The sequence below is a fragment of the Aricia agestis genome, chromosome Z (assembly GCF_905147365.1).
Source record: "Aricia agestis chromosome Z, ilAriAges1.1, whole genome shotgun sequence".
Taxonomy (NCBI): Eukaryota; Metazoa; Arthropoda; class Insecta; order Lepidoptera; family Lycaenidae; genus Aricia; species Aricia agestis.
This window is the reverse complement of record NC_056428.1, coordinates 2,911,154-2,938,189: the sequence shown is the minus strand read 5'-3', so window position 1 is coordinate 2,938,189 and position 27,036 is coordinate 2,911,154. Positions and strand designations below refer to the sequence as shown.

Below are 27,036 nucleotides of genomic sequence, written 5' to 3'. Positions count from 1 at the left end.
TTCCCTTCTATATTTATTTTATTTTTAGAATTTGTTGTTATAGCGGCAATAGAAATACACAATCTGTGAAAATTTTAGAAGTCTAGCTATAGCGGTGATTTAGTTACAGCTTGGAGACAGACAGACGGACAGACGTCGATGTCTCAGTAATAATTAAGGTCCCGTTTTTAACTTTTGGGTACGGAACGCTAAAAATTAAGTTGTTTATTACGTAATAAATTAACATTTAAGTTGCATCATACACGTTGCATTATAATTAAATAAGCAAAATTAAAGTTCAACGACACTAAATACTGCAAACTCAACTGCAGTGTAAGCGATTTAAGAAATATAAAAACAACAGTCAAGAAAATATGCAGGTAAGTATACAATTTTACTTACTGATTTGTTGATTTTGATGACGTAGTTACATAGGCTATTAAAATAATTAAGTTCCTTTTGCTACCACTACTTCTGATAAAACCAAGCAGCCCGTGTGCCGTTTAGCCATGGCCACCAACAAGCAACACCCCCAGTAAAATCACCACAAAAAGGTTCTTTCTACAGAAAAAAACATAAAGCGACAGGTAGATTGACAGAGGAAATCTGTCAATTTGTCCAATCCATCAGTATTTCTATTCCTTAGCGTCATTACAGCGGCCACGCCTTATCGCCTTACGGCCGTTCCCAATATTTGATAGCTCACATTAGACATTAGAGACATATATTTTATGTCAATTATGAGCGATTCCTATCTCTAGTAGGGCAAAACCAGAGATAGATCAAATATTGGGAATGGCCGTTATAAACCATCAAGTTAAACAAAGGACTGAGCAAGAGATGTCACTATCAGTAACACTGCGTGGTAAAAAGAGACGTGTGATACATGACAGCAGCATTTTTTTTGATCAATTTACATTGTACCCACTCAAAGATCTATAATTTACTTATCATTCAGCAACTCTTCAAATCCACTACTTAAATATTCAAGTTAAACAATAGTTTCGCTGAATAGTCTATCTTAATCACTACCTGTATTTTCCGATCTCAAACAATCGGGAAAAATCTATCCTCTGGGAGGGAATCGCTTTTCGTTATCACTTATCGTGCACTTTATTCTGTTTACCTTTTCAATTACCTGAGAGCGTTGAGGTAATTTATGTTTCAGAATATAGATAGAACCCTCTTATATTAAGTACGAAGATTTTGTTTGAATAGGCTCCTAAAGACTAAGTCTGGATTGATTACACTTTTATTAAAAATCTTTTTAATAAGAGTTTTTTGCGATTCTGTTTTCAATAAAGACGAATGTTCCATTCTGTCTTCACGTTTAGACCAGTAAATTACTTCACATGTGCCTAGTGCCTACTGACTATAGAAACTATAGCTCGTAAACGTTTCCTATAATAGTGCATCTTCACTAGTGATTTAGTTAGTATGACGCAATTACTCGAGTGTTAGGGAGTTGTTTTAGAGCAGACATTAGCACCGCAGTTAGCGCCAACAGAAAACTAAACCGTAAGCCCGTCGTTAAACGTCTTTACAATATAAATTGCTTACTAAATCCTAACACCCACCATAGTAGCTTTCCATCTGATTGATTTCGTTACTAAACTTGTGAATTTCAGGGATTTGAGAATCAAGCAAGTGAATAAAATGGATGCTAGAGGTCTTTCGAATCCGTCGATTGCGTCGAAATTTCCCAATATCCCATAAGATTAAAGCTATAATTCTTAACTTTGAACATTGTACATACGTCATATTATTATAGCTTCTCTGCTCTTCTGCTTCGTAGATAGAAAAATATGCCTGTGCGAGGCCTGTGCTGGCTGCCGAATTTAACAATCCTTAGAAAAATTCGTGTAATCGCTTTCTTAACTTTATACTTTGATGATATTGTGTTTTAGACTTTTCTTCGTGACGTAGGTACCGTATTGTTCGTGTCTGCTCTATTATGTTATTCTTATTGTATAGCAGGCACGAACTATAGTATTTTTTTGATGATGTATATGTATTTATAAAAATATATCAATTTAAGAGCCTGTTTCCCCGCTTCCTGATAAAGCTATCCACCACTTAACTTGACACATAGAATATAGAAAATCTGTCAAATAAACCTATCCGGTACCTTATCAGAAAGTGGTGAAACAGGCCTTAAAACTTTAGAATTTAAATTCAGATAGTTTTCGCCAAACACTATTTCGGCCAATCAAAACCTAAGTTCCGGTCAGATACTACATGATAATGTAAAATATTTATAACCTACAAACTTACAAATGGATCACAAATTAGAATATCCACAACAACGGATGCAGGTAGGAGGCAGGTAGACGCCAGGAAGCGGGATAACATCCGGGGTACTACGTGATCATCCACCTTAATACTTTACTATCTGTGGTTTGTCTGTCAAATATTAATTAAAATGAAGAAAGTTAGTACAAGTTTTACAAGGACAATACGGCTGGCAATATCGATTTCGAGATAAGCCTTTTTTAAATACAAGGATTCGTAAAATTTTTTAATGCTTATAAATAGGCATTAATTAACTTAGACATTTATGCGTACGGACTGCGTAGCCAATAGCCATGCTCTGTTTAAATCAATTTTGAACTAAATGTAAAAAAGCTAGATCATTAAATATATGTAGGTACAGGTAATGTAAAATACAATTACAAACATTTTTGGTTTTTTTTAATAAGTACCTAACTTTATTATTAGTTAGTAAAAAACCTATTGCTTGTAGATACCTATTTCTTGAATTAAAAAAGCCCATGCGCTTATGAATGATAAAACTTTCATTTTAAATATAAATAAAAACAAACTCATAACATTTTTAATCTTAAACTGCTCAGCCGTAATACAGACCTAAGACCGATATATCAGGCCCATAAAAAGGTTAAAAAAGACAATGCGACAACATTAGTACGTCTAGACCTATTTCTGTAATCTGCTGGGTAGTTTACGAGATTTACAGCGGGACAGAAGGTGAAAAGTATGAAAATGTTTCGCGAATCGTGGGGGAGAATGATTTAGTGCGGCATTGTCGAGTCTGAGTGGGGAATTACCTTTATTTATACACTTATTTTACTTTATTAGGGCGTATTAAAGGGGCTTAGGTTTAAGAGCTTGACGTATTTGTAAGAAATTTTGACGCCAGTTTGAACCCTCCTATACCAAATACCTGATTGATAAATTATTGTAAGTTACATATTATATTACGTAACTATAATCCTATCTTTTAACGAACAAACCCTCTATAATAAATGAAGAAAAAAAATCCTATATTTCCTACACAAAAGTTTTTAGGCGCCACCCGACACGTTTGTTAGGAACTGTTGCTTCTTCTACCGTATGGCCTAAATCTATGCTATCAAGTATAATTTTATATGTCACATGAATTCATTCCTACTGTGTCGTATTCTTGTGTACATACCAGTCAGTATTTTTAGTATCTCGATTAGTTTTTAAAATGCCTAGTAGTTTTACTTACATTAGTATAGGCCTGTTTCACCACTTCCTGATAAGTGCCGAACAGGCTATCCACCGCTTAACTTGACAGATGAAGTATTTAGAATCTGTCAAAAATGGTGTGAATAGCCTATTAGGAACTTTATCAGAAAGTGGTGAAACAGGCCCTAAATATTTCTGCTTGCCTGACTGATCTTTATTTAAAATCAAAATGAAAAGTTGTGAAAACGTAAAATACAAACTAATTCGGCCAAGCTGCGACACAGCAACGATTCGATTACAATGGGCTCCGAAAATCTCATATCGCGATTCGCGTCCCCTCGCCGGAAAAACTTTGGGACACTCTCATAACTATTTTAACTCCCTTATAAGTGTTCATAAAGCCATTTCGACGGTTATAACTTATAACATACGTAGCTCGGAACTATTAGGGTCTCGGACTATTATAGCGAAGCCACAGCGTCCCGTTGCATTGCGTCAACGCAAACGCTACGACGTTTATGTTCATAATATTTTATGATATTATGCGTTGGTCGTTGAGTCGTCTGATGCATTGTTTTGGCGTACGTAATGACAAAAATGTACACCTGATCTTGAGGCTTTTTGAAAAGAGTTTCTCTTTTCACGAGCGATTCTGATTGGCCATTGTCAGAACGTTAAGATATCAACAACGCTACTGCAATGATGATCTCCCATATAATCATTAGAAAGTGCGCAGAAGTTGTAAAGGGTGAAAGACGCTTTGCACTATTTTGTATTGTGTTGTCGCACGTCACATCAGTTCCATGTAGCATGTAACACTGCGTTATTCTGTAATAACGCACCGCACCAGCGCATTGTGGCCTCAGGACCAAGGGATACCGACCTATTAGGGTTGACTCAGACAATATTGTCGAGAATGACATTACAGCTCCCCTATCGATGTCTAGACTGAGCTTAGTCCTTGAAATTATCTTTATTGTGTATTTATTGTGTCTTACAAGCTAATGGGAACATAAATAATTAGAATACGCTATTGGGTTGAAGTATATACCATAAAAGGTAATTGGTTCGTACTTCGTATCTTATACAAGTACCTAAAAAGCTAATGTCTAATGGAATTTGTCTGATATTTGACGACCTCTGTGGCTCAATTGGTTGAGTGTGTGGCAACTCAAGCCGGGAATCGCGGGTTCTAATCCCGCCGACGGAACAAAAAGTTTTCAATGTTCCCGGGTCTGGATGTGTATTAAATATGTGTATGATATAATAAAAATTAAATATATGTATAGTATAAAAGTACTAAATATATTTCCATTGTCGCTTACCTGTAACACAAGTCCTTTAGGTACTTAGCACGGGGCTAGACTGACGTGGTGTGAAGCGTCCATAGATATTATTATTATTATTATTATAGCTTTTGCGGCAAAATAATAGTTGTGAAGCGATAACTGTAATAAAATGTTAGAATGTTTAGGAATAAAGTAAGACATTTAAACTATAGTTTTTAATTCTCAGGCCAAACCTTAGACGTAGACTCAATTGCCTAGATTTACTAGGCAGCCAAAACCACAGGAACCATCTACTTCTTGATGTGATAAAGCAGACAGAACATTACACACCCCGATCACGTCCCGTGCACAATTTTTGACGGATTTGGCGGGACGTTATTAATGATCGCGGTATGCGGGGGATCGTAAAACTTCCCCACTTTGCGTTGCGGCGCCGGCGATCCGGCTGCTGGGAGATTATAGTATATTGAGTAGGTACTATAATATAACTATATACAATTGACTCAACAAATAGGTATAATGCCAGGTTTTTCGACAGCAGTTTAACTATTGAATTGCATCTTTGATTGCCGATTGGTTAATGTTTCGGGGTAAGGCAAACCGAATTCGATACGTATAAACTATAATGGCCGTTTTCTGCGGTTTGACATAAGTTTATCTATTAAACAACATCGTTTTTTGGTTCATGTTTGAGCCAATAAAAGCGTTGGTGAATAGATAAATTTTTGTCAGAAACTTTAGAAATATAGGGCATAAGTCACGTAGGGTTTCTATACCATTCCCATTGGTTTCTTTTACCTCCTATACAGGCTTTTTTCTCTGAAAAAGGAACAGTATTCGCTGGCTTTGAAGATTTGAATAATATTCGCCGCTGCAGAATACAAGCAATACAAGTTGTATTAAATTTCAAGTTGGACTCTAAGAAACTGTCATTTCTAAATTTATAACCTTTAATGAAACCTTGCATTGTTCTGAGTACATAGTTGAAACTGTACAGTTTAGTCACATCGGATAACACTACTAATACATCTTTAATAAGTTTCCCTAATAACTCTTTGCCAAACGCGTACCTACCAGCTCCAAAAATCACATAAATTGGTACCAACAAGGCACCAATCAGAAAATCAGGTACGATTGTCTTCGGTAATCCCAACAAAAAGTTCCCACAAACGGGGATTACATCTCGTGAAATTGCGATCAGAAACTAACAGAAAACGTTCGAAATCTTAGAATTCCTCCACAATACAACAATACGTGCTACAATGGGAGATTGAAATCAGTTTTGGTGCAAAAAATTGTAAGAAGGGCAATTGTGTAGGGTACATCTGCCGCAGCCGGCGGGCGCATCGTGACCATACAGGCGAATGTTGGAGGACAATGTAGGACTTGTGAATAAACTAGATCTAGTGTTGTCGCAATTTCGTTTTAAGTACCTAGTTTGTGCTGCGAGGAGCGTTACTTATTCCATACTCAAAATTCCAGAAAAAAGTCCTTTTTCGTCGATCGAAGTATGTCCATTGTCTATACCAAATTACTTCATTATTCAGCGTTTCACAGTATTTGCATTCGGTGATGGTTTCGAGACTCAAACATCGGCAAGCGTTGGTTCTTTTCTGGATTGTTACAGAGACCCCAAACCAAAAGTGACGAAATCATAACGAGTTACTTTTATTCGTGTACTTCACCGTAAGGAGGTGTTCCATGTTCATCATGGAACACCTCCTTACGGTGTTTGGCACCAAGCAAACGTGGAATTTATGTACCAGGCATTGAAAAGTATATTTTAACTTCCTAACTTTTATTATACTACATTTTTTTCAATTATGGGATTTCATCAACTGAAGCAATGAGAATATAACTATATATCCGCTAAACCCCTAAATCATGGGCACTTCCCCAAGTTTCCTCAAGTATCGGAACTCCGTAGTCCGTGATACCGTCAGAGAGCACGTGTGTAGCGCAATTTATGTCGGACCCTCGCGATTAATACTTCATTGCTGCAAAAAACGATCTAAATCTTATGACATCCATAGAAATACGTGGCAGGATGATCGGCGAAATGAATCTTGTCTCTTGACATGTCTTCCATCTTACTGAAAATATCTAAGACTAAATACGGTAGAGCAGCTAGTCAAAAAATGCTTCCACGAAATCCACAAGACATTGCCCGAAACTTTATTGGGCTAAAATAAGTTTAAATCCGCACCAAAAATCTTATGACCTTTTTTAGGACTCAAAGTTACATTCTCTCTACACCAAACATTTAAATCGGTTGATAGGCGTGAAGAGGTTTTTACGGTTACGTTTTCGCATTTAAATATTTCTACAAATTACTAGGCTTAACTAATTCAATATACATTCCTATTATGCCATTAATTAATTGCTTAATCCCCATCATTAATAAATAATATCCTATCCGGACACCAAAACACAGGATACAATCAGAATAGAAGCGTTGCATAACTCTCAAATCACTGGCGCCTGTGCCCATACGGTCTACGAACCAAATTCTATAGAACGCGGAAGAAACTATGGGGTGTATAATATTATCACTTTTTTAACCCCTAAGCTGTCAAAAACATGCTTTATGGCCTATTCGTAGGAACCTTATCAAAGTTATCTAATTTACGACCCCAGATAAAAATGACTTGTGTATCGAAATCGAAAATGGAGTCAGTGACATTTTTTTCCAACGCAACTGATTCTATTTATATATCCTTCGGCTAACTAGCGTGACGCGTCTGTCAAGAATCCGTTGCCTAAAACGAACAGGAAAAAGTGGAAAAATAAAAGGAAAACGTAAAGACGAACGACCGCCGAATATAGCCGGTAGTATAATATAATATATAACAAACATTATGTAGCAATCAGTCAACGACCGTTGCGTGCATCCGAACGTTCCGGTTTTGACGTGCGATCTGACAAGTCGGGTTCGCGCCCAAATTCGAAAAGGGAACGCGTGAGAAGTCGCCCGCGGCATACTTTTTTTTTTGACGTAGGTACGTTCGGATACCTATAATGAAGTCCGTTTCGAGAAATACAAAATATTTCGCCGGGCGAATTGACTTCGGGTTAACTTCGAGAAACGATTAGCGGTCGAGTTTTTAAACACCGTGCTTGTGACATTGACGTTAATTAAGTAAATTGCCGGTTGGCAACATCAAATGTACCGCAATTTCGGACTAATTTCGCCCAAATCGAGAGCATATAATAAGTTTTAAACGTGCGCGTTTACCTCGAGTGAAGCGTACGTCGATCGTTAGAATCGGATATAATTGTTATTCAGAAAACATACCACCCACAGATAACACAAGCTAAAATTTGACAAAAATGCTTTAATACTACCATAGATTCCCCTCCACTAGATACTGCTACTAAATTGTAATGGCCCGGGACGCGGCGGTTTACTATAAATATATTATTATTTAAACCGTGTTAATATCGATTCTGACACTGACCTAAATAGCCACTTTAATCGGTATTGGATTCTAAAATAATTATCGTGTACATTAAACAATCGGCCCAAATCGATTCCGAGTTGATTCGATTAATCGCGTCAAACAGATTTAATATTGCGTTAATCGTGTCGCGCGGACAGCTGATTCAGAATAAACGCGGTGTGAAGGCTGAGCCAAACATTAGGGTTATCAACTGTGATAAATTGATCGAGTATTTTATGGTTTTTAGTTTTTTTAACCCTGACTTACTTCTAAGAATATTTTTAGGGAGCAGATATAAAAATCACGACTGGTCGTTTCATTTAGAAATAAAGTAGGTACCTGGTACACATACTATTTTAAATAACATACGTGACACTTGACTAGGGTTGCCAACTTTATTTTTTTTTCAAATAAAGTACATCGGTTACTTTAGGTAAGAAAAAACCGTACAAAGTATGTATAATAAATAATAAAACAGTACAAAGTAAATAAAATTAGAGATTCAGTCAGTCAGTCAGAAATCTTTAAAAACAAGTGCTTTAAAACTTATGAGGAGAGTGCCAGTATCGATTCAGCACTCAGCAGAATTTTATAAAAGTCGTTCAGCGAAAAAACTTACGACTAAATACGAAATTCGAAATCCCGAAATTAAAAAATATATTTATATAATACATGAATTCTGGAGTTTGTTAGTCTGTGTGTAGTGCAACACATATCTGGTGGAAACGCAGCATTATGACCCAATTTGCTCCATAACTTATGATTAACATTTTGGAATGAATTGACGTAACCAGTTAGAATGTAGGCCGATAAATCTTCTTCACAATAGACATAACGACCAGTAGTTCGACTGCAAAGAGACGGACAGGTTTCAATATCTGTCAAATTCGTCGGGTTTCACTAGGATTATGAACGGAATGTGCCTCGCGCTGGCTGATATAATAAATTTTTAAATATTAAAAATAAAGTTTTCAAAATTGGATTCCGACAATTTTAATCGCATGTGCCAAAACACAAACAACAATACGACCAAAGAGGAACACGTCCATCGAATAGGTATGTCATAGTTTTAAATTCGTACGTAACAAGTTAACAACCCTAGCGACGATTTTCGTCACAATACGTCAAATTTAAAAATTTCAACATCAGTTCTAAGTCGGCATACTCTATCATTCTGTCTACTCTGTCTTCTTTACAACTCAGCGTCACTAATTTGTTATTATTTACTTATGTCACTTCTCTTGTTGCCTATTTGAATTGGCTTATTAGAGTGGCCATACACGGGACAATTATCGTAACGATTTATCTCCTCGATGTTAAAATCGAACGACAAATTGTACGTGTGTAGCAATATCGCAAACGATTTTACGTTCAAAAGATCGATTGGACGATTTTCTTGACGATCGATCGAAACGACAAATTGTCCCGTGTATCTTTTGATGCTTTTAAAGGGATGACAGGCGTGCGAGAAAGTACGCGGCTCGACGATCTTAATCTGTGTGTCAGCAAAGACGCGCGAGCCGCGAGCTTGGGGGCATGGTAATCCAGTGTGAGCGATTCTCGTGCTTTAATTTCGTATTTCTATCAGACCTATAGGCTTATATAGCGTGTTTTAAAAAGCATAAATGTCAACGGGGGTACTGTTAGCCAATCTGCGACTACTATTTGAAAGGAAAGACGACGGCTTTGTATTTTGATGGGATACACCGGAAAACGAGCATGCGAATCGCCTGATGTTATGCGATTATGTCAAGCATCGATAATGGCAGCACTAGAGGAGTGAGACATGGGTACCATGTCATGTACATGTCTTTTTAACCCTAACTCCTTGGTGTAACTGATGAATTATGTTATTTCATAATAACTTAAGAGAAAGGTAATAACTAATAAGTAATAACTAGCTAATAAGATACAATAATATTTATAAGTATATTATACCTTTGATCTTTGAGGCGCCGGAGTTCTGGCCGATGGATGTAGTCTACCGGAGGTTCTGAGGGAGACTCCGGAACGAAGCGCGTCACGTAGCCGTCAACACGTGACAAATAATTTGTGTTACAATTATTGTAGTTTTTAATAATATTATGTTACATGTTAGTCTGTAAGGTATTATTGGCCTTGATGCCTGAAATAAATGGTCAAATAATTAAATGAATAAATAAATAAATAATATACTGAATGACCCTGAGAACTTTGTATCACTTTCCTACTAATATAAACCTTCCTTCAGGGAAGTTCCCTGGGCTTCCACAAATATTTCAAGACTAAAATTAGAAAAATCAGCTCAGCCGCTCGAGTTGTAGCGAGACTTACAACATTTAAAATTCATTTTTATATTATAGATCACTGTTTACAGTTTACACAAATATAAAAATTGTTCACAGGTCATGAGTAAATTTGACCCGCTACCGTATTTCTCATGAGAACCGACTCCGACCAGTGAGCACAAAAGTATCAAATTTTATTCCACAATGGACTTGTTAATTTTACTATTCTCATTATCTCATTAACTCGTAATTGTTTGAACAATTACATTAAGGAACAATGCTAAATTATATTAAGCGAAATGAGCAGTGTTTCAGTATTAAGACTTAATCTTCTGGCTAATTATTGTGTGTAGAGTCGGAGAACTTTTAATGTAGCGGCTTAAACACTTTTAACACACTACATTAAAAGACCTAGAATTATTATAATCTTTCTAGTACTTTCAAAACTTACTTCAAAAAGAATTAGTAATATATCAATATTACTTTTAAGCGATTTTAAGCATGGTTTTAGGTTTTTAGCGCTTGTCAATAGCGCTTTAAATGATCAGTTGCTAACGTCTAAAGTTTAAACATTAACTTATCTAAAACCGTGCTCAGTATCTATTAAAACATCTGACAAAAAACCTCAAAAAAACCTTGCATTAATAGCACCTACTTAGGTAATATTCTATACAATGTAGTGACTATACCTACAGCATGACTGGTGAGACATATTCAATACTCGAGGACGTGATATTTGGCTATTATATTAGTTGAAAAAAAATCAAAAGTTGGAGAAAAAAGAATTTGGCATTGTTTTGTGACAAATTGGCTTTCAAACTTTTCTTTTCTCCAACTTCAGAAAAAAAAAATCTCCGGATTCATACTAATCTGACCTACACTTCATAAGAAAATCGTTAAAACTTCAAATTCAAATACTTTTACAAACCAAGTACCTATACAAACAAATTTAATGTAATTGTACAAACTAAACTTATTCTAAACTACTTGACTTAGAGCATTGAAGTAAAGAATGTATATAAGATGAAAACTTCCTCTTTTTAAAATAAAAAAGAACCAGTTTAATGCGCTAGATTCTTCACAAAAAGCCATCAATTAAAAAATACACATTTTTTTTCTTAAACTTTGGTTTTTCTTTATTTCATTCCACGAAATTTATAACATATTGCCTGTGTAAGCGTAGTCCACAAGCTTAGCTATCAAATGAGACCTTTTTTATCTTCATAGGATATTTACATGAGAAGGACTGGTCAGATTAGTGTGAAAGCCCGAGAAAAACTAAAATGGCTGCCATTTTACAACCGTGATGCTCGGGCCACACTAATGAGAAACGCCGTTAATTATCGCGTTAATTCTAAAACATGTTATAGCATTATCGCCTTTACATGCCACTAATTAAAGGCGATAATGCTATAACAAGTTTTACCATTATCGCGATAATTAACGGCATTTCTCATTAGTGTGGCCCGAGCATTAGAGAGAGAAAAAATTTGAGAGTCAATTTGTCGATAAAATATGCCATAGATCATGACATTAAAGGATCAGACACCGGTGTCGGGACACAATGTATATACAGTATATCTATCTAAACTCATAAACAATCTATCCACCACCTCACCACTACCGTCACACGATAGTTATAAAGCAAGACCAGTAGCATGGGTATCGAATGACCAAACATCGTGGGTGCACTAGACCGCGACGGGTTAACCCGTAACCAGTTCCCACCCCGACTCACGAGGGGTTAAAAACAGACTTCCCGTCTAGACTTCGCGTGATCATCTGTCGTAGATAACACAGACATATAAAGTAGATGTGTGCAATTTTACGCAAAAACGTCTCAAGAACCGTACGGTCTACATATTAATTCTCTATGTAACTATGTACCTAATATGATAAAAATTATTGTTCTCTTTTCTTTCTCGGGACTAAATCTTCTAAATCTGTAAATTTCTGTTTAGGCATGTTTTGGCAATACTTGCAGTTTACGTACACATAGTATTAGTTAGTAGATACGTCAGTTTCCAAACTCATACTAATAAGTGGCTTTCCTCTGGCCAAACTTGTCAAAAATGTTACCTTCATTGAACTACAGTAGCAAAGATTTAAATAATATGAGTAGTTTAGAGAACAAAACTTGTCTCTATATTGCACGAATTTCATTTCAAGACAGCTGCCTTACGCTATAGGTAGCGTATAAAATATAAATATAGATTATAGACTATTTAACCAAAACGACGATAATGTAGACAGAATTTCATACAATTTGTGTTAAGTTTTGTGCCTCGCCGTGTGGACCTAATGCTATTTCGCTTGCAGTCCTTATCATTGCCCTCATTAAAACCTCAAACCCTTTTTCCTACTTAATGAATATGTAAGACGTCGGCGCGTGTGGTGTGGTGTGGTCGGGTGTTGCACGCGAGATTAATGTGCCGAAACGAATTATCCCTGCTGCAGCTACTGCTGATTAAGGCTGTGACCATGTTGGACGAGAGACTGAGCGACTAAAGTAGTCGCTTGAACGACAAACCCTGTCGATACTTGCGACATGGTCGATCTGTTAATTTCATAAATAAATATGTCAAAAAACGAGTTCTACACTGTTACGCACAGTGTAGGGTTTCTGAAATTATATTATTTCTGGCAGGGCCCGAAGGTCTATTAAAAAGACTGAAGTAACTAGTAATTATTAAGGGAGTAGACCTACATTATCCTTAAGAGTCCGGGTGCAAACCCCACCTTAATACCAAGGTCATTTCCTATACAAGAATATTTACCATATAATTGAATTATTACTCAGCTTGAGATAGTAAATTACTACCTAGGTTCCTGTACAAAAATATGAATGATTGCAATTTAGTATGTAAATATTGTAATCGTTCATATTTTTGGTATGTAAATATTTTGCAGTGAATCTTTGTAATTGAACCTAATATTCGTGTATGGGATATGATCTTGGTAATATTACGTTTTTATGAGAATTGCGATGGCACCCGGAATCTTAAGTTCTGCAACAACTTGGTGCACTCAAATGGTATCAAAGCTGGTATAAAATATAGCTTGGAATAAAAAATATACGGTCTTACTGTAAACGTTCAACACCCGTACAAAATTTTTCTGTAATCAACTGGATTAGAGAAAAATGTTGTACAAAATGATCTCAAAACAACTGTTCAACAGATGTTTAGTTTTTTGTGGTAAGAGTTAAGACCGATAATGTCTTTAAATGCTGACTTTGGGATACGGCTAAGTAGATGTACTAGTAATTCAAGATCATGTTTTAATACATTGCTAGATATTACTTACATTAAGTATATTAATAGAGCTCGCTTTTCTTAAAACCATAAACCACTAGATCCTATCCTAATCTTAACAATATGTCGATAAAATATTCGCGCGACTAACTCAAGTCCTCCCTTAACCGCCATTACTTTAGCAACAGGTATGTTTTGTTTTTTGAAGAATATTTAATGATCTTGTGGCAAAAAGCTCAAAACATTCTGTCTATTTTTAACCGTGCTCTACATTATTTTTCTTGCGCTTTGCAGTAATCGTTAATGATCAGTAATGAACCTAGGAAGACAATATAAAGGTTACCAAAATAAAAACAACAGGATATAAAATAGTTAACGATGAACGTACTATCTTCTTGAAAAAGCTGTTTTATTTCAGAATACCAAAGCATCGCATTTCATCACGTTTTGGGGGGGAAGTGGACATTGAAAGATTAGTTATTCGTAACAAAGACCCGTAGGTAAAGAGTAGATAGGTTTGTGGAGGAGGATTAGGATTAAGGTATAGGACTACGTAACAAAGTTCCGTAGGTAAAGAGTAGATAGGTTTGTGGAGGTCTCTAAAAATCGGCCGAGCGCGAGACCGTTTCGTCCACGAATTCTAAATGTTTAATTCCACAGAATACGTGTAAAATTACGTTCGTGTGGCTTAGTTTTTTTAATAAACACGATTGTATTTTTTATGTGTAGCCCAACTATGATTTTGTGTACAGACATTTTAATCAATCAATCAAATATTCTTCATTGTGCAACAATACAGAGAGAATATAATAACCTCGCTGGCGGCCGTCTCGCAAGCCTGATACCAGAGTCAGCTGATACGTTGGCCGTTAATTATTGATGTAAATTACGAAGTTTGACGGAGTATGGATTTTATCTCAAAACCTTCATTTGCTTCATTGCTGCGGCCGTTATCATTATCAAATGAAAACCTTTAAAATCCACTTCACCGTACCCCTAACATACCAGTATCACATAATCCAATATCATTAGTAACACTGGCTAGCCACCGTATTAGGTCTTACAAGGCGGTGGAATGTGCGCTATGCTATAGGCATGGCATTCGAAGATCTGTGGTGCCGACTGTTACACGGAAATGGGTGTTAAGGCTCTGTTAGTCTTAATGGGTGAGTCTTACGGATTACGAGATGAAAGAGCAATCATCTAATTGCTTGGTTAGCAAGTATAATATGGAGAGGCCATAAGATATACGTGGGAGAGCCATGCTTCGGCACGAATGGGCCGGCTCGACCGGATAAATACCACGTTCTCACAGAAAACCGGCGTGAAACAGCGCTTGCGCTGTGTTTCGCCGAGTGAGTGAGTTTACCGGAGGCCCAATCCCCTAACCCCTACCCTATTCCCTTCCCTACCCTCAACTATTCCCTTCCCTTCCCTTCCCTACCCTCCCCTATTACTCTATTCCCTCTTAAAAGGTCGGCAACGCACTTGCAGCTCTTCTGATGCTGCGAGTGTCCATGGGCGATGGAAGTTGCTTTCCATCAGGTGACCCGTTTGCTCGTTTGCCCCCTTATTTCATAAAAAAAAAAGATATTAACCAAGCATTAGATGTGTTGGATCTACTCTACTTCACGTTGGCTTAAAAGATGAATGAGTATCTGTTGCTTGGTTGAGGATTAAGGAGGATTAGGATTTAGCAGGATTAGGATAGGACTACGAATATCTAGATTCTAGAGGCTCCTATTTGTATGGACCACATTCAATGCAATCGACATCGATCACGGGTTGTAGACGAATATCCATGTCTTCACTTTTTTAATAGTTGGTATTGGTCAGTCATTGGCCAACGTGAGGGGATCCTATTTCGCCATCATAATATATTAATGATGTTAAGCTATCACTCTTAAAACTTACCCAACATGTATATCATGTAGTGCCCCAATAGTAAACGTACTTCTTGGGTTTTTTCGCGCGTACCGTTTCTTATTTTTTTAGTTTCTTAAAAAAAGTCAAGTTATAAAGGGACAGGATAATATTTTAAATCAAAAATTTCTTTCAAAATTCATCACACTGTGTGATAAACAAAAATCCTGCAAATCATGCCCATGTAGCGGACACTACGTAATTGCGGGCTATCATAACATTACCTGTTGGTCGTTAATTGTTAGGAAACCGTACGTGTTGCGTCGCGCATCGTTAACGCCAGCCTGGATAAACCAGTGCATCTAGATTTAGACAGTCTAGACTTAAAGCTGTCTAGGTTTTATTACATAGTAATTATTTTAGCATTGATGTCTGTCTGTCTGTTGTCCACTTGGGTAGATATTTAAGTATTAAAGTCTTCGAGAATCTGTCTGTTAATTATTGTTTACGCACGGAGCCATTTTTATTGAAATTTGAAGATACTTTGTTTCCGGGAAAGGACTAAGCATTGTTCATGTGACGAAAATTGTGGAACGGTAGTGAAAGCAATTTTTAGAAAGTAATTTCAATTAATACAATTGCCATTATAATATAAAAGTACCTGATGACCGAGCTTTGCTCGATAGCAACACTAACAAATTTAAAAATGTATCCAAAAATTTTAGCAAAAACATTAAATTTAACTATTCAACTTTAATAGGACGTCTATTGGGCTCCTATTAATATAGTTTACTGCAGATCTCTCAATAAAAGGACAAAGGATTCCCTCGTTTTAATTAGCAGTCAAACAAAACGGCCGACAGACGTCATAGTTATCTGTCGTGATCTCGGGTGGCCAGTGGCTTTTTAAAATGGCCATAAATAACCTGCTGGGCCGTAAATCGTGGCCAAACCCTACGATAAAACATTGAAATCAATTAAAAAGACATCGCGTAAATCAACATCGAAAAGGTTTCTGATAAGGCATAATTAAGGGTAGGTCACAACTTCCGTTGGGGGCAGGTGATGTGATGGTGTAAAAAGGGCTTTACAAGACAAAAAAATATTAGCAAAAAATAAGGATCATGCAAGTCAATGGTGCAATGATCAAAGACTTTTGCGCCTTAAAGAGTAAGTGGTATTAAGTTATAGCTGTCAGGTAAGAGTAGGTACATAAGTTTAAATTTAAGACTTAAGAACCAGGACGATAACACTACTATTTTAAATTTTAATGCAGATTTGTTTCTTCGATACTGTCGGTTCCCTATCACTATAGACTATAGTTAATCAGGGTAAGTTCGGATACAGGGTAAGTCCGGATAATTCAAGTTAACGCTATAAATTAAATATTTTGTTCACCTCGCACAATTTGCGGTTGCATTGCAGACTGCAGTATATGGTGTACATACAGTATGTAACATGCACTGTAGAGGCAAAAAAAACACTAATTATTTAGTGTTATTATACAATGTATCACTACAAAATAGCATTTTAATGACAATAAACTATTAGAATATAAGAATATCATTTTATAGTTTATCAGAATATGACGAACTGGATCGAACTAGGAGCGAAGCTGCATCGACGTTAGACTGGTAAAGTAGTAGTGGATACAGCGGGGCTAAAATTGTCGCTTTGGAGAATCATAATATGAATCATAATACATATTATGATTCAATTTTTAAAGATCGCAAAATGGTCACTGCTTGCAATTCGTTTGTCTAGTAACTAGTTCCACAGAATATTATATTAGTAGTACCAACTAGTCCGTAGTTCGTACTATACTCCACTCGGGCTAACTTGTCGCTAGCGGTCATTGACTCCCTGTCAAAAACTTGTCATTCTCTATATAAAACCTCGATAAACAATATTTGACACTTCATTGTCAATCGCGGTTTATATGGAAAATGACAAGTTTTTGACAGGGAGTCAATGACCGCTAGCGACAAGTTAGCCCGAGTGGAGTATAATTTGACATTTTTTTAATTGATTTGAGATAAATTGCAAAATGTGACCATTTTAGGTCCGCAGGAATGCAAGTCGCAACACTAGAGGAGCTACACGTGTAGCTCTGTCTACTCTACTTAAGTCGTAGATCCAATTTGATTAAATAATTAATAAATTATCAGCTAATTATTTTGGCTAATTATTCGAATTTACGACTTTGTCCGGGCAATGTAACGTTATTCACTAATGAGCCCTGTGAATATTTAAAAATCGAATTCCGAATTCACTTCCGACCGGACTCTGTTTTATGTGTTCCGACTTCCGGTTGACCGGCACCAAAACCTTCCGGCCACAATTCTGAGGAATGTAATTAGATCTATAGATGTTAACCGTGACTATGCTTTGTTTCAATAGATTTATAATTTTCTACCTTAATGTTAAAAAAAAACTAAAAATTTTACCTACCCCGTCAGGCAAAGAAAATCTTACAGGACTTTAGCTTATGTCCCATCCGTAATTTACTCTACAACCCATGATCGATGTCGAATGTGATCCATACAAATAAGAGCCTCTAGGTATTCGTAGTCATAGTACCTTAATCCTAATCCTCCTTAATCCATCCCCTGAGCAAATGACCATACATTTGCCGCGGTGCCGAGATCGCACTGAAACCTTTTTTTTTTACTTATCATAGTTCAAAATTGACCCAAAAAAATTCAAACGGCAAATATGCATTGACTTTAATGAAATTGTCTTCTATTGGCGGGTATTTCAAATAAACGTAATTTGTAAATACTAGGGAGATACTGAATGTATGCTTGAATTTAAATAAATTGGTATTATTTTGGAAGCTGATATCATGAGTATAATAAACAAAAATAGTAAATTAATAACTATGAAAGGAACGTTCATATGTAGACGTACTGAAAATTATAACCATATTCCTAACCTAACCTAACCTAACCATTACTATTGTCGAAGCTTATTGTTCAATAATTTTATTATTCAATAAATTAATATAAGTAAAGAAATTAGTAAGGGACGAGTGCCGACTGCCGACATGTTGTATGTAGGTAGGTATAACTTATATGAATAGCCCATGGTTCGTGCAAAATTGGAGCACATAAAGCATTTTTAAAAATATTTTTGCGAATAAAAGGCAGCCATACTGGAGTCATTGAACAATGACGCAACTTCCGTTGGCGAATTGTCTAGTCCTCTGTTGCGAAAAAAAATAAATTGTTCCATTTTCAAAATTTTCACTTCTGCATTGTGTATGCCTCAGGTGTTTTTAAGACACCGGGCACAAAAAAAACCTGCCGAATTCATTCAACTCGGCGAAATCGTTCAAAGGACAATGGATGACTTACAAAAAGCGATTGACTAACTTTGTTGTGAAGTTATTCAATCAACTTTGAAAGAACACCTTGAAAGAATGTCAAACAATGAAGTCCCGAAGCCAATATTATTTTAGGATTAGATCTGTCATTTCAAAGAAACTTGCGCCGTGGTTACTAGACAATGTCTTGTTATTCATGAAAATAATACAATATACATCTTATGCAATCTGACATTTCCGCTTTGCCTATCCCAATATTCATATTATAATATTATGAATGCGAAATCGTCTGTCTATTTCCTCTTCAAACTTAAGTCGCAAGAGGTGTGCATGTTCTTTGGGCCGGGAAAGAATACATGACGTAACAATATTTTTGTTGCAAATATACTTACGGATCCTGCCGCAAAAATACATTTGCTGTGAAATAGAGTTGCAGGCAACATATTGTAATGATACAGTTTCGTAATAAAAAATATAGTAAAAGTCGCAAGTAAAACAATATTTTTATAACATGCATAAGCAAATTACGTACCCTTTGGGTACGGAACCCTAAAAAGTAAGCAATATTTAATTATTGCAATTATTTAGAATGTAACACATTACCTACTAATAAACATTTAAATTCAAACATCTGAGATAATTCGAGACATAATATGCAATTTAGGATATTATCAGACATTTTAGATAAAATTAAAAAGTCCAAGGAATTTACTTAAATCCGTTTCGGTAATTAACTGTGTAAGTATGCGCCAGTTGCAAGTTGTTATGTGCAATAAGTACTAAAAACGCTGAAAAATCTCTCCGTTCCGTAACAACAAAGATGCAACCATATTGTTAAACAATCGGCCAAGTGCGAGTTGCACTCGCGCACGAAGGGTTCCGTACATACTGGGTTAGTACTTAAAGTAATATAATAGTGCCTAGCACTACTCTTTCCATTTGATATATCCCTGCATTCGGCCCGAGACGGGAGACCTCAGTTCCTGTCCATCTTTCTACATCCGCGCGCGGCATTTTCCTGGCTGTATTTTAAAGTCTATTTTTAATTCTAATTGTGAATTAATCCAAGTGCGTTTAAAATCCTTTTTTTTTAAAGAGGTTTACAATTGACCGTCTAACAGTACCATTTAAATAGAACAAAAATTTTGTTTTTTTGTATGGGAGCCCACCTTAATTATATATTTTAATTTCATTATTAATTATTGATGTTTTTTATGAACATTTCAGGTGCAGGATCCTTAAATCCAGGATTCCAGGATCGACAGCGCTATCCAACCACGAAAACTCTTTGATATGATCTCAGCGACTAGCGAGCCCGAGGGAAATGCTAAAGCCCCCCTTAAATATATTTAATTTATTTTGTTTATAGTATATTTTGTTGTTATAGCGGTAACAAAAATATATAATCTGTGAAAATTTCAACTCTCATAGCTATTACCGTTCTTGAGTTACAGCCTGGAGACAGACAGACAGACGGACAGACATCGAAGTCTTAATAATGGGGTCCCGTTTTTACCGTTTAGGTACGGTACCCTAAAAAGTATAATACAGTTTTTGTGTAAAAAATAATTGGCTGGTTCCACAACCCTTTGCAAATGTTTAGAAATAGACAATATGTAGATAATCCTGTCAAAATAGGTTTAAAAAAAGTTGTGAGCATAAAAAAAAGCGCGCGCAAATAAGCAATCGAAATTGAAGCCGGCACGCGACCGAGAGACCGCCGACCGTTGGCGCTACAAAACATTTTAAAATTCGAATCACATTTTTTTTATACTCTGCACGGGCCGCGCCGCCAGCGGCCGAAATGAAAATCTGACAGCTGAACATCTAATGCATATGCACCAGTTCTTGGCCCCTTTTCGCAAGACGTTTTGTGCAAATCCTGCATTGTACAATGAAACCTTACCTCACCGAGATCGCACCTGGCCGAGCTCGGGGCGCGAAGAGCGCTAACCGCCACGGCCGTTCAAACATAAATCACCTCTGTCCTACTATAAATAAGAGCTTAATTGCTTAATACGGAGGTCGAAGAAAAAACGAACAATCGTCTCGCGAGACATTGAGCTCTATGGGGTCCTATTTTGAGACCGTATGCAGGTGATGTTACTGTTGTTGAAAAAAAAAAGGAAAAATTCAATTATTTGCCTATTGACAGCGTTCGGGGCTTTAATCCAGTCGCCGAGGGTACATACATTACCACCGTCTACCCATAAACGGGGCACTTCTACAAATTGGTCGTAAATTTTACGACTTACACAATAATAGATGGAGTATCTTAGAGTTACTGCGTTTTTAAGTATCGAAAACTATCGGTAACGAGAATTTGATTTACAATATATGCGTTTAACAAATAACAATGCCACCCGAAAACCGTTAATACTTTATGGGATCATAAGCAGACGGTTTACCTGATGTAGAGTAGCTATTATACTTCTTGTAGTGGATAAAATTAATGTATCAATTCGAAAAAAAACTAAAGCACAAGAAGGGAAAAAGTGCTACTCCTGACTCGTCTACTCAGTATTTGCTTGAAGCTTCAACGACAATTTAAAAATTTGTAATTCGAATACTTACATTCAAATTTCGAACTGTACTACTTACCAAACATCACAAAACCAATAGATAGATAATACAAGGAAAATCTCGATTTTTTAATTATCTCGACTTTACATAGCGACATAATATTATCATATTGCGAAGACATGACTTATCAACTTCCTTTTTCGATAAAAGTACAAAGTCGAGTTAAATTTTTAGCTACTGCTGACTTTGTTTGCTGATAAGAACTATATCAATAACGAATGAACCTTGTATAACAAGGCTACATTTTATAATGAAATAAAATATATAATTACCTAGTTGAAATAGGAAATTCGGGATTCCGTAATAACTATCAATCTATAGTCTGTCAAGAAAGTCATGACAGGCGGGAAAATTTTTAAATGAAATAAAAAATATGAGCACTTTATTAATTCTAAATAAAAATGTGCAAGGTGACAATATTTAAAATGTAATAAGCGTTCTCTGTGAAAATAAAAAGAAAAAATAACACCTTTAAAGCGTGATTACGTTTAGAAAATTTTCCCGCCTGTCATGACTTTCTTGACAGACTATAGGTTTAGTTTGTCCATCTCACTGCTTAAGCCGCTTTAGGCATAACTCATAAGGGCGGAAGTCGAAACACCAAAAACAATTTTTAGAAGCAATTCGCTACTAAAAAAATAGTTTTATGGAAAGTCAAACGTACTCTTAAGCTTTTTAATAGCTACTAGACGTCTCAATCAAAAGATCCTAAGTCGTAACTTGTGACTACAACTAAAATGTTCGTTCACCACTACATTAATATTTAAGTATTCCAATTACAAAAACCATAAACCATGGCCTACTGGACAACAGGTTGATGACTTTATAAAATGTAAGGAACATTATGATTTTTAAGTACTTATAATCATTATGACGCAAAAAGCTTATTAATAATGACGCGTCACATTAAAATATGTTTGTATGTACTTTGTAACTATACTGGTAAAGTGTGAAATTCGCCGTACTTAAGGTCCATAAGTTACGTAAGAAAACTAGGAAGAGAGAAAAATTCTTAAATCATCAGCACAAGTCTTATTTACATTGCAAGCAGACTTGCATTTTGCGATTTTAAAAGACTGAATCATGACATGATTCATAATATGATTCTTCAAAGCGACCATTTTAGCCTCGCAGGGCGTAACATTATATTATGCACTTTCCATGCATCATTTTGAAATTCGCCATCAAAATTGTCAAATGCATGTGGGCCTGGAAACCTATTAATAAAAATGATTAGACCTGGCCACCGAATTTCATACAAAATGTAATTTGTTTGAAGTTTTGTGCCTTGATTTGGAGTTCGGACTTTAGGAAACATCTACGAAGTTATAAATTATTATGAAATACGTGTATCAAATGAGTCTTTACTAAGGGGCTAGTTTATTAAACGATTTCTAAATTCTAATGTAGAAAATCAAACTATTTTAATTGAATTTTAAATAGTAATAAAACTATTGAAAACGGCAAACATAACCCCTCTCAGTTGGGCTTGGGTATATTTAACGACTTCACAACGATCATAATAATAATAAATTACAATTAAAACGTAATAAAAGTCACAAAAATATGGGTAAGTAATGTAATAGCGATGGGTGATTTTATGAAAACACTTCCGGTACAAAAGTTATAATTGAAACTAAAAAAAAAAATGTTACATAATATTATATTAATTTTTTTATTTATTCATTTATTAAACAAACTTATCTACTATTACAGGATAACCCAATACAGAAGATATTTGTAGGAACTTAAACATTACAACACAAATTTAATTACAACTTATCGCTAATAGCACAATAAGTATAATTAGGATACATTTTACACTATGTCAGAAGACAAAATGCAGCTCTTGTGAATTCACTCAGTGAACAAGAAAATAAGTCTATTTTTAAAGACAACATGTTAAGCGCTCGTAGCGCACACGTGTTAGCGGCGCTCGTTGCAGTAAATTGGTGCGCGCACGAGGCACCAGCAACAGAGGTGGCCGGCGCCGGCGCTGCGCATACCCATCCGGGACACACAACACAAGGACTGCTTTCAGAACTGCACGATTATTTATCTTACCTCTAAGTAACTTAAACAAGTGCGTAGCGAGTGCAACCTCCCTACGTACTTCGAGTTTGTAATATCCCGTCATACCGAGTAGAAATAAGGACGGATACAACAACGGATACCCAGGGTAAACACCGTGTAGTCTCGAGTACAAGTACCTGATACATTTATTTTGTATCCGCTCTATCATTAATTTATATTTCGTTTCATGTGGCGACCATATAACCGAGTTGCACTCCAAGTGACTCTTTACTAGAGCTTCATATAATGTTCTTACAGCTCCCATGTTGGTAAATTTATTTGTCATACGTAACACCAGCCCAAGTTTCGGTACGCTTTCTTACACACAGTAGTGACGTGCTTGCTGAAGTTTACGTCAGAGGTAAAATGCACTCCTAAGTCCCTAACCTCAGTGACTACTTATTATGTTATAAAATTTAGATGTTTCCGGGCCATATATCACGAATCTATTGACATCTTTAAATGCTTTACTAAGTACCTTCGTCAGAGTTTGCCAAACTTTTTTCAATTCAAAACATGATTAAGAAACAGCCTCTCTTCTTCACAATTCTCTCTCAACTTCAAGTAACACCACTTGTACTATATGTATTCTGTGGTATCACTTTGACAGCTGAGTGCCGAGTTTCGTTTTTTTTTTTCTTTTTCTGAAATAACCCCGGGGGCAAACGAGCAAACGGGTCACCTGATGGAAAGCAACTTCCGTCGCCCGTGGACACTCGCAGCATCAGAAGAGATGCAGGTGCGTTGCCGGCCTTTTAAGAGGGAATAGGGTAATAAGGGAGGGTAGGGATGGGAAGGAAGGGAATCCCTGGGAGGGTAGGGAAGGGAATAGGGTAGGGGATTAGGCCTCCGGTAAACTTACTCACTCGGCGAAACACAGCGCAAGCACTCTTTCACGCCGGTTTTCTGTGAGAACGTGGTATTTCTCCGGTCGAGCCGGCTCATTCGTGCTGAAGCATGGCTCACCCACGTCTAAAATTTATTATATTTTCGCTCTCAGTTCATACGCCTCACACGAGTTCGGTACCTAACTCCTAAGTACGATCTTTTAATTAAAACAGCACCCTAAAGATTTCAAATTTTTGCGCAAAAGCGGTTTAAACGGATCATGAAAATAATAGTACCGATACAAGATAATCCAGAACTATAGTGGCATCTGGTAACCCTTTTTGTTTGTAAATAACACTGACTCACTGGGTGATGGAGAGTTCTGAGTTCATACAATAATAAACAATCGTTTATTTCGGGGTGACTTATTGAAACGGAATATTATTAGTGATCATGATGATTGAGTGCGTTGACCCATAACTTCACTGTAATTCGCGAATATTTCGCTATCCCGTTCCCACAGATAAGTACGCGGTAGGACTTAGGAGCTACGATTTGTTTGCTCTCTGTGACCATACTATAGATAGCTTTTGCAATACATTTTTAACATCGTTCTTCCATAACCAGCAACGACAGTAGATACCTATAGTAAATGTAAACCCATCAATCCCCAAGCGGCATCCAATAGCATCGCCGCGCTGAGCGATGTCATGGCAAGCTCACGTCAATGAAGCGATTCTATTGGTTCTCAAAAACACATTCCTCGCAACACATCTCTGGTGGAAACGCAGCCTAACAATTGATAATCTAATGTGTCCGCGATACCCACGATGAAGGTGTTAATTTAAACCACAGATTTAAACACTGATCTAATAATGATATTGTTAGTTCGTAGGAGTAGGTGAATGCCTCCTTACATAGCCGTCAAGATATTTTTAAGGTGGCCGCGGCCCGCGACTGTTCTCAATTAGGTACTATTATTAATTTACTGTCTGTTATCGTCATCATAAATTTAATCGCATATTATATGCGAAAGTTTTAGTTACGACTAGCTGATTCCCGCAACTCCGTTGCGCCTAAATTCGTTTTAAATCGCTTCGGAACCGTATATTTTTCTGGGATAAAAAGTATCCTATGTCCTTTCCCGCGATTCTATGTCTCTCCTTATCCCTATACCAAACAGCATTAAACCTCCGCCAAAACAACTTTAAAAAGTAATGAAATAATATTTACTGCCTTTAAGTTCAAATGATTCCTAACTTGTGTAAAGTAATATTTTAGTTCATAATTGTTGTCACGGTGTATCGGTAAAATAAATAAAACAGGATAACTAACTAACCGTAAGCCACACACACGGCTTCTTCAATACATATTTTTTAGAGAAAATAATAACCTCCTATTCGGACTCGGATAAACATCACGCTTCACTCTCTTGCGGTCTAGAGCACTTTTACAACTTCCTACGGAGGCGCATGAATATAAAATATGACATTACATAATATTTAAATGGACGGCTTTTTATATATATTTTTTAACAATATCCCGCGATTCCCGGTATCGGGGCACCTGACATGATACGATAATGAGCTTGTTTACATACAATCCTACATAGTTGTTTCGGCGCGTGGACGTAGCATGTTACGATGTGCCTAATCCTATAGGATCACTGAGGTAGTATAACTGAGAACCCGTCGCAAAAATTAGTACGAGACTCGAGAGGAAGGCAGCTCGCAGCTCGCAGGAATTGAGTACCTACCGGTAATAGCACAGAATATATATTAGTAGTACCAAGTAATAGCAAAAGTGCTATTTTAAACTATTAAAAAGTATAAAAATACTCAATTCAATATAGGTCGGTATTCTAATATCTAGCCCAGGTATACAGGAGTATCCTAGGACCTAGTCCCTAGATAATATAATATAACTAATTATTATCAAAATAACGAAATTATTATGGATGTAATTTTATTCATTCTCACGTAGTTATTGTTTTAATTATTTAAAATATGCTGTGTCAGAATGCATGTTATTCTAACGGTATTGAATAATATTATGAAATTACGGTAAAACAATAAAATATATATTATAATGATTATATTAAACATTCACAATCTAAAAATTATACACGTCGCGCCATCTAGCGAAATGACGGAACAATAATACTTTTCCTACTCAACGTTAGATGGCGCTAAGCGGGTTTAAAATTTTGTTCTATCACTTACCAGCGCCACCTAGTGGCCAGTAGCGAAACTCGCTCGTCACCTCGCCAGCAATGGTTTCAACAACGCTATCTATTGAGGAACACTGCATCCAAAAGCGCACTTTTCAAAATCACAAATTCTTGCATACACTTTTACACACATATATATTATATACATCACGTTTTTGAGCCATCGTTTCCATGTTGGATATATTTTGGCACTAAATGAACAATTGTCGCACTGATATCACACTGGCACACTTGGTGTTGCATCATTGCTGCAATATTCTGAAACAAACAGAAAAGTCTGAGATTTAAACAATAATGTATTCAATTTTTAGTTTTTTTTTCTAGATTTCTCTGAGCGATTGTGAGATATACATATTCGGAATCAGGGGATTTTCCCGCATCGTAAGAGCTGAGCACTTTTTTGGTGCTTGATACAATGATGAAAGTTTGTATATCAATTATAAATTTTACCTACT

At 36.3% G+C, this 27,036-nt stretch overlaps 1 protein-coding gene across 1 annotated transcript in view; it reads right to left on the bottom strand.

Annotated features, from left to right (window-relative positions):
• The window catches only part of LOC121739379 (mitochondrial cardiolipin hydrolase-like), a 167,211-nt gene that overhangs the window by 135,391 nt on the left and 4,784 nt on the right, over positions 1 to 27,036 (bottom strand). Inside the window, exon 4 of the mRNA XM_042131817.1 lies at positions 26,574 to 26,839. The gene's annotated coding sequence lies outside the window, so the exon portion shown is untranslated. The remainder of the gene's footprint in view (positions 1 to 26,573; positions 26,840 to 27,036) is intronic.